We start from the raw sequence: 11,496 nt of genomic DNA, 5'->3' as shown, positions 1-11,496 counted from the left end.
TCTGTACAGTCATGTCATTGGGAAAATCCAGGAAGCATTTTCCTTCTCTAGCAACTCTCTTTGCTGTGTTCAAATTTTAACTGATTGTGCCTCCATCACCTTTTTGGTAAGAAATGCATAAGAAGAAAATTATCTCTTCACTTGTTGTTGAGACAATTACACAAAGCTAACCCTTAGATAGATGTGATTTTGAGCTCCCTACAGTAAACCATGCCTATAATCCCCATGCTCAGCAGACTGAGGAAGAAGGATCACTATTTCAAATCCAGCCTCAGCAACTTAGTGAGACCTCCAGCAATTTAATGAGACCCTGTCTCAAAATAAAAATTAAGAATAATAACAATAATAATAAAGCACAGAAAATAGGTTGAGGATGTGGTTCCATAGTTAAGAACCTCTGGGTTCACTCCATGGTACAAAAACAATTAGATTTTGTACGTAATTATAGGGCACGGTGTGTTTTCTATGCATGTACACATGATGTGATGATCGAAGCAGGATGATTTGCATATGCATCACCTCAAAGATTTGTCATTTGATTTTTGTGGTGAAAACATTAAAAACATTAAATATTTTTCTTGTTATTTAAAATATGCAATGCATTAGTTTTAATTATGTTCACCCTACTGTGTAATAGAACACCAAGTTATGTTGGTTTTAAAACAGATTTTCTGATCACAATCCACAGAAATTAATTATTTTGAGCCTTCTAGGACATCAATTTTTATTTATTTTTGCTATGCCATAGAGATCAGTAATTGTTTTAGGTAAGGCATTCATTTCCATGGAGCATAATTTATAGTACAAAGTCTTTTATTGTGTTTTATCCATGGAAGAAATACCCATACCATGGTTTTGTTCACTAAAACTAGTCTCTAGGTATTTGAAAACTAAAGACATATACTTTCTGAGCAAACAATAATAATTATTGATTTGTCTAACTCATCTATCTTTGACCTAGAGAATGTTTATGAGAACACTTATCTGAAGTCCTTGTTTTCCAATTTTTTTTCTTTTATTTAAGAAACAGGAGAGAAATTACAAGCATTTCTTCTGCCATATCAAATAGTAATATATATTAAAAATAGAATCTAAAAGTGGTAGACTTTCTGTTTTTCTCTTTCTCCCCAACTTTTACTACACCAGCATCCTTTTTAAGATCATTATGACAGAAGATGAGCTCCTGATTGCCTCCAATTTTAAGAATTTTTTTCTTTTTAATTGATATATAATATTTATACTTACCTAGAGGACAGAGTGCTCTTTCTATAGTGTGTATGATATGATGATAAAATCAAGGTGATTTGTATAACTATCACCTCAAACATTTGTCAGTTTTTTAAAAAAAATTCTTTTGTGGTGAAAACATTGAACATTCTTTTTTTCTGGCCACTGAAAATATAAGATACATTTTTGCTAACTATGTTCACTCTACTCTCCAATAGAACACCAAGTTATGATGGTTTAAAACAGATTTTCTGATCACATTCCACAGAGATTAATTATTTGTGAGCCATCTATGACATCAATTTTTACTTCCATTTTTTAAAATTTTCTTATGCCATGGAGAATAGTAATTGTTTTATATAAGGGATCCATTTCCCAAAAACTTAATTTATAATATAAAGTCTTTTATTGCATTCTATCTACATCTAACACCTTCAGTTCCAGGGAAGAAACATCTATACCACAGGTTTGTTCACTAAAACTAGGCTCTACTTAAAAATGAAAAGACATGTATTTTTTGAGGAAAAAATAATTAATATGTCTAACTCACTGTCTTTGACTTAGAGAATGTTTATGAGACCACTTATCTCATGCCCTTACTTTTCAAAAGTTTTTTTTTTCTTTCATTTAAGAGACAGGGAAGAGATTACAACTATTATTCTGCAAAATCAAACACTAATGCATATAAAAATTTCAAAGTAAAAATGGTAAACATTCTCTTTTTCTCTTTCTCCCCCACTTTTGCCACAGCAACATTCTTCGAGATCTACAATGACCAAAGATGATCTGGTGATTGCCACAGCTACCCCAATCTTGAAGGTCTTGTGAAGGTGCCTACAAGGTGGTCAGGGTGTCCTCTGCTCAGCATAGGTGGATACTTTTGAATTTTCGATGGATTTATCATAGACTTGTTCCTTTTACCATAAAACATTGGAAAGAGAATTTTGAAAGAGGATTTTTCATTTCCATTCCCACAAATATCTTTATTTTTTTAAATAAATGAGACACAAAAAAACATGAATTCAAAAAATATTTTTTCCATTTCATCAGAATTGATTCAAAATACAGAAAAAAAAAATCAGACTTTTTCTCTTCCAGACCATCTTCAGTCAATTTTTATTATGATGGTTTAATGAAGTAAGCATCTATTCCTACAAGGTAAGAAGGAAGGCAGAGAGTATGATCATTCAACTTTCTTCCTTAAGGGAAATATTTGAGGGTAGCTTCCACTTACATGAAATACACAATTTTACCCCTTTATCCAAATAACTCTGTGGGGACCTGAGAAAGTTTTCATTTACCTATTTTTTTAATGTGTTTAAAATATTTTTATATCAGGGTTGCAGCCAAATAAAGTTGATGACACATGGTGTTTCTATTTGTATTCCCCACATACATTCTCATTTACAAATAAAACCTCACACTCTATGTATTACTGGTGTCTGTTCTTTAAAATTGATCATTTTAAAACATAATTTAAAAGTATATTTCTACCAAAGATATGATGAGTCATAGTTTAAACAACTTTAGTTTTGACTATTGTTAAAATAGTCACAAACAATAACGTACCATTGAACATAACTTTTTGTTGTTTTTTCAATATAATTAGTTCTGATATCATCTTACTAGGAATAAAACATCTAATTAAAAATCATTTAGTATTTATTGCTCAAAATGTTAAGACTTTCAATAAACGTTGCCTAATGGATTAAAAAAAATGTACAAGTGTTTCTTCTTTCTGAGACATTATAGTACTTCATAACTATTACAACAATGAAATCATAGCTTCACTAATTTGGTAAACTATGTATCTTTGAATATAAATGTTAAGCCTCCTTTTTCATTCTGAATTACTACAATTTTAAAGGAGCTTCTTGAACCACAAGTTTCAAAGAAACTACATTTCCCAACAATAGAATTTAAATGACTTTATGGTATAAATTTATGCTACTGATAGATTTTTAAAAAATAATAAAAAGTGTATGATATCTTTTACACTACTAGGACATGACTTTTAATATTTTTGTAAATTGAAGTAAATTTCCATGTAGCTAAGAGCACGTCATTGAATCTCTTTCACAGTCTGCCAAACCACCAAATTCAAAGGATCATCAGAACTGTACAGGGTAGTTAATGACTAAAAATCATTTAATATTATTCCTGATGGTCAAATTAATTTCAATGGTGAACTCTACTGAGATACACAATTTAGATTATTTGCATTATTATGTAATATTTCCAAATTTGGCAGTTATGTTTCTTTCACAATTCATGAATACATGTGTTTAAGAGTAAGATAATTTCTTTTTGTTCTCTTCCCTGAACTAGCAAAAAATTACCTGTTTTTCTGAACCTGATTATCGCGTTCCCTGCCCGCAGAGAAACACGACACCTGGTTGAAGTTTCAATGCTTTATTGCGCGCTGTTCTTTCTGCTTCTATTGTTTCTTTTTCTTATCTTATTTCCTTTTTTCAGCAGGGAAGTTACAGACCTTATATAGGTAAAACCACCAATCAAAGGAGAGCACACGAGGGAAAAGCGTGGACAGATACAGAGAGCCAAGCAGGGCATACCGAGATCATGCGTTGTGCATGAGACCAGAGAACCAGTCATAAAGACTTCCTTAAAATGATGTCAGATGTTTGTGCAAAAGTTAACTGCTCTGGCTCACTGCCAGGTGCCATCTTAGCCACACCTAGGGTCAGGGGTCCCGGGTACCCCGACAGTTCCCCCTTTTTTATTATAAAATTAAAGCTCGGGACCATGCCTGTCTTAGGTTGAGTGGTCAGCATATGTCCTTACCCGTCATCAGAGTCTGCAGAGCATGCTGCAGCTCCTGTCTTAGGTTGGTACATAGCCACCTCCTTCATTACCCGTCTTTGACTACCGGTCCAGCATCGAGAGCCACACTTGTGGGGAGCTGCCGGCCTCTAGGGCGGTCATGGCCTGATGAAAGATAATCCGATCCCTGTTTTGGCTGGCTCGTAGATGCACAAACAGACAAGTGAGGAAAAGGATACCAATGAGGAGAAGCAGTCCCAAAGTGCCCAGACCTGCCCACTGTTTTACAAAATCGAAAGCAGAAGAAAACCATTTAGCCATCTCAGATACAGAAGCAATATGTACCCTAGTAGAATTAGCTTTGACAATTTCGGCTCTAAGTTGTGAGGTAAGATTATCAAATTGAGATGACCAAGTAGAAGTAAGGTAAAGTGACAAATTACTAGATAACTCAGCTGCAGTGCTGAAATTATCATATACAATAGGGGTAACACAAACAGCTCTTAAAGAGTAAACACATCCCAGTCCCAAAAGTTCTTGTAATATGTCCACTTGTTCTTGTAATAGGTCCACTCTTTGATTCACCAGGAGTAAGCCTGCCCTTAAATGTTGGTTTAAAGTCTCTTGAGTTTGTAAGGCAGTAGCTGTGTTTTCAGCTAAACGGTTGACTGCAGTCGCTGTCTATATAGTAGTTGTCAATTCACAGCTGCTGCGATGCCAAATTGTCTTTTATTTCTTGATAGTAGCACTGGTAATTCTGCATCTGTAACAGAGACTGGGATAGGTAGGAAGGTAGGGATGCACATTAAGACCGCACGGGAGAAATTGGTAGCATTTCAACATTGAGAAAGGTAGCAACTAGATTGAGAGCAATCAAGAGTTGTGTTATTGGAAATATTGGTTAGTAGAAACATAAAAGGAGGGAACACACAGGCTGGAGTGGATGAGAATGTGATGTTTTTAGTACAGTTAGTATTAGTCTCAGCTCCAGCATTTTTTCCGCTCCACGTCGAAGAGTTCCATTCGCATTGTCTAAAAGATCCTCCTTTAAGAGCAAAAAGAGGTTGTAAGTTAGTATATCCTGAAGTCGAGGTGAATAGCAACCAGCTATCAAAAGGATTAACGCGCTCCATGCCCATGGCGTCATGATCAGCAAAATTATCAGTGGTACGCTGGGAAGTAAAATTTGGTGTGAAGAAAAATCCATGTTGAACTGGGGTCACTCGCTTTGTATTTTGACAACCTGTCCAAATGGGAGGTGTGGAAAATTTTGGATTACATGGAGGAAAAATTCTGGGAGTTTTAAATCCATTAGTGGGAAGAGGTAATTTGTGAGGTAGCATTATCCTCAGGTATATCAAAGCATAAGGCTCCAGGGAGGGAGATAGCGGAAGAATTATATGGTTGAGTCTCTGGATCATAAAGTGTAGTGGGTAATATTAGTTAACGGTAAAGGATATGGCCAAGCTTTAACTATTGCCCACAGGTCAGTCTTTCAGGAACCCAGATCGGAGTTTGTTGATCCTGTGGAAAAATACAAACAGACCCTCGGACCCAACGTAATACTGGATCTGGTCCTTTCCAGCAACCTGTCAATATGTCTTTCCACTTGGCCCATGTTTGAGGGACAGGGGAAGGGTTGCTATGGCGATCTGCCGCAGAGTGTCCATAATTGTCTATATCCAAAAAATTTAAAATAAAAAGAACCAGATTAATTTTGTCCTTGGGAGATTTAAAGGAGGCTCCTATTCCCCCTTTTGTTTATTAAGACAATTTTTTAAGGTGAGATGTGTCCTCTCGACTATACCTTGTCCTTGTGGATTATAGGGAATACCAGTAATCAATTGAATATTAAATGTTTGTAGAAATAGCCGGAAGCTTTTGGAGGTATAAGCAGGACCATTATCTGTTTTTATAACTTTAGGTATGCCCCAGCAAGCAAACGCTTGTAGGCAGTGTTGAATGACATCTTTTACCTTTTCTCCAGAGTGAGCAGAAGCCATGATGACCCCTGAAGCAGTGTCTACTGACACATGTACATACTTTACAGTACCGAATTCAGGAATATGAGTTACATCCATTTGCCAAACATGATTAGGTAACAATCCCCTGGGATTGACTCCAAAAGATTGTACTGGGATCAAAGGAGCACAGTGTTGACAATTTTTTACTATTTGTTGAGCCACACATTTAGAGATAGGAAATTTTCTACTCAAGGTAGTGGAATTTACATGGAATTTCTCATGAAAGAGTTTTGCTTGTTCCTCTATGGAAAAAACAAAAACGGATTTGGTAGCCATATCCACCAAATCATTTTCTCTAGCCAAAGGTCCCTGGTAAATTAGAATGAGCCCTAATATGTCCTATATAGAATGGATGTTTACGCTGCAGAATAAGGTTTTGCAGTGTAGTGAAATAGGAAGCCACGGTGGAAAAAAAAGAAATACATGGCACAGTTTCAAGAACACTTAAAGCATTAACAACATATGAACTATCAGATAGGAGATTAAACTCTGATTATCTGCTACTTTAAAAGCCAACACCACAGCTGCAAGCTCAGTAACTTGTGCTGAGTTGGATTGAACTATTATAGTATGAAGTTGATCATGAACAAGTGCAGTGCCTACTCCATTTTTAGATCCATCAGTAAATATAGTTATACAATTTTTAATAGGTTGGGCACTAGTCACTTTTGGAAAAATTATGGGAGTAACTTTACAAAACTGAATCCAAGGATGTTGGGGATAATGGTTATCAAACTGAGCTGAGGTGGAACAATATAATACTGACCAATCATCATCATTATTGCTTAGCCATTTAATTTGCTGAGTGGAATAAGGGGTTATAATGATAGAAGGATGGATTCCAAAGACAGTAATGCAAGATTCTATTCCCTTAAATATTACTTGAGCAACAGCTTTGGGATATGATTGTAATATTTTAGCTGGTAGGAAGGTAGGAATAGGCATTAAGACTGCTCATGAGAACCTAGAAGCATTCCAACATTGAGAGAGAAGTTTGGAGAATAGCAGCTTGATAAATACCCTGCTTTAAAACTTGTATACTTGGAAAATATGAATACATTTAATATACAAGGAGTGACCATTTCACAATTACCTTGACACTTTAATCTTACTAAATTTAGTTTTTAAAGAAAAATTTAGACTCTGTAACATAGTACAATACTCTTAACAGTTGTTTAACCATAATTGTATAAACCCCAATTTTTAAGACTAATTGTTTTAAAGAATAAAACTTAATAGACACAAAGTTAAGAGTAAATTAGTGTTTCTAAGAAATCCTTGTTATTTTACCATGTTATTTTACGATATAGATTAAACTTTGGCTTATATCAGAACATTAGTATTTCACCTTAGGAAAAACCTTAAATAGCTTTAGCTGTTTTACATACATACAACCAACTTAGTTACACACAGACTTGTTGAAACTTGTCCTTTACTTACACACAGACTTTTTTAGCACTTATTTAGACCCTCATGTATTTTATTATAAAACACTTTTTTATCCAGAAAGATTTTCTTCTTCACTAAATATAGTTGTATTTTTAGAACCTTTTATTTTTTCTTTTTTATGTGTTGACCCCCTTTTGTTCACATTCTGAAACAACTCTTATGAAATTTCTGAATTTAGATAAATTACACCATTTTAACAAGATAAAATACTTTGTTGTTTATAGTACTCTAACTGAAACACAGTTGAAACCTTTAGAACCCTTTGTATATAGAATTGTACTTGTTAAGACATAACTCTTAGTAACCTTGTTTTTAGTCAAGAATTAGACAAGTGTCCTGAACAGTATTTGCTGTCTCTTTTCTGTTGAAGAAAGGTTCTAGAAACAATTGATATTAGACATTGTTTAACATCAACATTCCATTAGTTTGACCACCTAGAGACTTGTAAGTTATTTTTAAAGACATTTTACTTTTATTAATTTACTCAATTTAAATTGAACCTTTTTAAATCACGTGAATAAAAGTATTTGGATCCATTTTTAAATTTTAATTTTAGGAGCGCTCAGTTTTGATACAGACAAAACATGACATTAGACAGCACAACATCCACATAACACAAAATCAAAGGCCTTGTAACTTTATAGGTGAATCTCCATTGCAATGTAACAGATGTTTAAAAACTTTAGTTGAATAAAAAATAGAACTGATCAAAAAGAAAAAAAAATCATTAACCTAGGTATGTAGGATCAAAATTATGAGCTCAAAAATACAGCATTAAAGAAAAACAAAACAAAACAAGAATCCTGGAAAATAAGTTAGTTTTGTGTAGCAGCCCAGAAGTTTAAAACGGACACCTTTTTTTTTTTTTTTTTAATCTTTAGGTTACTCCCCTTTCCCGCTGAGACTGCTGCAGTTCACATTCCAATGTATTCTTCAGCAAGGCCAGGCAGGGGGGAGGGAGGATCACCCAGGACTTTTTAACCCTTTTTCTTCCTGGTTGAGAAATCAGGTTAGGTTTGAATGCAGAAAATCACAAAACATTATTTCTTACTACTTTTGAGGAATGGAGCTGCTGAGATCTCTGCCTAGGGGGATTGGACTCGGGGGAGGACTGCTTCAAGAACACGGGTGTTCCCTCCCTAGGTGGCCATGGAGCTGTGTGGAAGGGATCAGGAGGGGGGCCTTTTTCTGTCTCTTGTGATAGTTTCTCTTGATCAAACAATCCCTCATTTAAAAACCGAGGGGCTTTATCTTCTACAGTTTTTAAAAACTTCCTAGCTGAGGAAACCTTTAAAGGTGTTCCATTAGCCTTTAATAAAGCCTTTAATAGACCTTCCATGTGAACTCTAGATACCTCAGAACCCAAGATTAATTTGCTGCGATCACTTTTTGCATACCAGTTTCAGTTCACTGGACCGCGTTCCGCTTGGTCCGGGTTGATTGATGGTGGTCTTTCACGCACCACTTTCACTTTAATATCTCTAATGTGGACCGCTTTTCGCTTAGTCCAGGGTGTAGCCGCCTTTCGCGTGCTACTTTCACTTTAATACTTTTAAGGTGGACTGCCTTTTGCTAGTCCACTCCGAGCCGCGTTTCGCGAGTCCTTACTTTCACTTTAATCGGACCGCATTCCGCGTGTCCCCGGACCACCTTCCGTGTGTCCTGACTTTAATTGGACCGCATTCCGCGTGTCCCCGGACCACCTTTCGTGTGTCCTGACTTTAATTGGACCGCATTCCGCGTGTCCTGATAGTCGCTTTACCGCGAACGTCAAGGCTGCCTTTATCACTCCTTTTTTATTATTTATAACATTAATCTCTAAAACTTACCTAGGTAGTTGCTGCTGGTTTGTTGTTTCCCGGGTCGGGTTTCGGCACCACTTATCGCGTTCCCTGCCCGCAGAGAAACACGACACCTGGTTGAAGTTTCAATCCTTATTGCGCGCTGTTCTTTCTGCTTCTATTGTTTCTTTTTCTTATCCTCCTTTTCTCCTCCTCAGCAGGGAAGTTACAGACCTTATATAGGAGACCAATCAAAGGAGAGCACACAAGGGAAAAGCGTGGACAGATACAGAGAGCCAAGCAGGGCATACCGAGATCATGCGTTGTGCATGAGACCAGAGAACCAGTCATAAAGACTTCCTTAAAATGATGTCAGATGTTTGTGCAAAAGTTAACTGCTCTGGCTCACTGCCAGGTGCCATCTTAGCCACACCTAGGGCCAGGGGTCCCGGGTACCCCGACACCTGATTTCAGGTAAAATGGCCAAGGAAAACTGTTCCACTGTGACAGAGTTCATTCTCCTGGGATTGTCAAATTTCGCTGAGTTGAGAGTCCTCTCATCTATGGAGTCACAGTTCTGGCCAACCTGGGCATGGTCGCACTGATCCAGCTTAGCTCTCACCTGCACACTCCCATGTACTTTTTCCTCAGCCACTTGTCCTTTGTGGACTTCTGCTACTCCTCAGTCATAGTGCCCAAAATGCTGGCCAACATCTTTACCAAGGACAAAACTATTTCTTTCCAGGACTGCATGGTGCAGTTCTATTTATTTTGTACTTATGCAATCACAGAGGTCTTCCTGCTGGCAGTGATGGCCTATGACTGCTTCGTGGCCATCTGCAACCCATTGCTGTACATGGTCATCATGTCCCAGAAGCTCTGTGCTGAGCTGGTTTCTGGTTGTTATCTCTATGCATCTATTTGCTCTCTGATTCACCTGTGCTTAACTCTTGAGATCCCAGGCTACAAGTCAAATGTGATCAACCACTTTTTCTGTGATCTACCACCACTCTTAAATCTTGCTTGCTCTGATGTCACTGTGAATGAATTGCTGCTCTTCATTGTGGTCAATTTCAATGAGGTCATTACCATCACCATCATCCTTACCTCCTACCTGTTCATCCTCATCACCATCCTGAAGATGGGCTCTGCAGAGGGGAGGCACAAAGCTTTTTCCACCTGTGCCTCCCACCTCACAGCCATCATCGTCTTTCATGGAACAATCCTGTTCATTTATTGCCATCCCAGTTCTGGCACTAGTCTGGACATTGACAAAGTTACCACAGTCTTCTACACCATGGTGATCCCCTTGCTGAACCCCCTGATCTACAGTCTGAAGAACAAGGATGTGAAAGAAGCTCTCAGAAAAGTGGTGGACTCCAAAATATTACACCAGGCAATTTAATAAAACATAATTTGTAATAAGGGTGAATAGATGGACACAGGAGTTGGAAAGCAGAGGATGAGGAGGAGATAGGCAAGTATGAAATAATCTTTTTGTTCTCTAATCTTTGTGCAGTTTCAATTCATAAATACAGGATTCAGCATTGTCAAAGTTGCCGATTATTGATATGTTTTTCTTCAATTTGTAATGCTGTAAAGTGATATGAGCAGTAGTACTCTTAGGAAATGAATGTTTAACTTGTTTTAATCTATCATGTGTTTTAATGAAGAACTCACAAGAGTCATTTGCTTCAGTAATCTTTAGGAAAAACATAATACTTTTAAAACTTGAATTTCTGATATCTATAATGAAGAACAGCTTCTTGTCAATTAGTTTATGCAAGCATGAGAATTCCATACATGCATGTATATTGTTAATTGTTATTTTTTTCTTCTTGGTTCCTTTATTGCCATGGTAGTTGTTGCAATGTCCATTATTTTTAGAACTTCACACATTATTTTATTTGATAAATGGAGATAATATTCATTTTATAAGAATCTTAGAATAAATAAATTACATGTCTGGTGCAAGAATTTATTATAACTCCTTATATATAATTCATTCTATCTCTTTCTTATGGATTCTGCCTCATCTCTCTTCCTCATTATTAGTCACTGACTCACCATTATTATGAGTAGGTGCACCTATGACTTAGCATTCTTTTTTATTTTTTCTTACCTTCTGATTTTCATGCTACCTCTTCAATACCTTGTGGATTAAATGTGTACTTTACCTTGTAAGTGCATTTCTAAATTTGTTTCTGTTTCCTCCATGTGTATTTATTCTTCAT

At 36.5% G+C, this 11,496-nt stretch overlaps 1 pseudogene; it reads left to right on the top strand.

The window, feature by feature from the left end:
* The first annotated feature begins 9,741 nt into the window (after positions 1-9,741).
* LOC124959396 (olfactory receptor 5L1-like) lies at positions 9,742-10,667 on the top strand (annotated as a pseudogene).
* Positions 10,668-11,496: the final 829 nt, after the last annotated feature.

This window comes from Sciurus carolinensis, chromosome 11 (genome assembly GCF_902686445.1).
Source record: "Sciurus carolinensis chromosome 11, mSciCar1.2, whole genome shotgun sequence".
In the NCBI taxonomy this organism is placed as follows: Eukaryota; Metazoa; Chordata; class Mammalia; order Rodentia; family Sciuridae; genus Sciurus; species Sciurus carolinensis.
Note: the sequence above shows the minus strand (reverse complement) of the source record. Positions and strands in the feature narration are given on the sequence as shown.